The 931-nt window shown below is 41.0% G+C and overlaps 1 non-coding gene across 1 annotated transcript; it reads right to left on the bottom strand.

Annotated features, from left to right (window-relative positions):
- Positions 1-496: 496 nt before the first annotated feature.
- Trnal-uaa (transfer RNA leucine (anticodon UAA)) lies at positions 497-571 on the bottom strand. The gene has a single exon. It is a non-coding gene; the product is annotated as a tRNA-Leu (tRNA).
- Between the last annotated feature and the right edge of the window lie 360 nt (positions 572-931).

Below are 931 nucleotides of genomic sequence, written 5' to 3'. Positions count from 1 at the left end.
ACGGAAGCATCAAAAGACATTTTAAGATCCACAAAGATCAGAATTTATCTACAGCTCTTGGTGGTCCACGTCGAATATGCAGTCTGTGTGGATGTCTTTTCAGAACATTGTCTGGTTAAAAAACCCACATCAGATGCCGTGATGGTGCTAAGGCGTAGGTACAGGATGTGGTCAAACGTTGCATAAGGAGTAGGCAACTACCACCATATCTATGTATGGATGAGTATATATATATTCTAGTATTAAGACCTGTAATGGCCATTCTGGACGAAAACAAATGAAACATGATGTAGAGTTAAACTAAGGATTAATAAAAGCATTGAAGGGTTTCAGTAGAACAGATCCCACTCACTATCACTTTCGTAGATCAGGACTACAGTACAAGATCCATGCTCGAGAAGCAGCGAAGTGCAGCAGAACACGATATCACGTGGTTGAAAATCGAGCTCCCTAAGCACATAGTCTTGTTTATATATAAAGTAAGATAAAAATGAAATAGCACGAGTGGGGTTCGAACGCACTTGTCCATTGGAACTTAAGTCCAACGCCTTAACCACTCGGCCATCGTGCTACTTGTGCTTAAGCCTCTGCAAATAATGTATCTGTTTATGGAGATGAAATCAGACATGCAGCCTAGAGGGAAATGCTTTAAAATTCTTTCATGTCTAATAAAGTGGTCAATTCTCAACCAATTAACAACTCATTTACGTATCTCACTTTCCAACCTCATCGCTCCAGGTTTAATCCCACTGCCTGGCACCTTGCGCTAGTGTCTCTTGCTATCGGCAAGGATGAAATTCGAGCTCTCTAATCACATACTCATGTTTATATGTCTAAAAATTAAATAAAAACGAAATAGCACGAGTTGGGTTCGGACCCATGCGGACACTTGTCCATTGGAACTTAAGTCCAACGCCTTAACCACTCGGCC

Source organism: Octopus bimaculoides, unplaced genomic scaffold (genome assembly GCF_001194135.2).
Source record: "Octopus bimaculoides isolate UCB-OBI-ISO-001 unplaced genomic scaffold, ASM119413v2 Scaffold_277007, whole genome shotgun sequence".
Lineage (NCBI taxonomy): Eukaryota > Metazoa > Mollusca > Cephalopoda > Octopoda > Octopodidae > Octopus > Octopus bimaculoides.
Note: the sequence above shows the minus strand (reverse complement) of the source record. Positions and strands in the feature narration are given on the sequence as shown.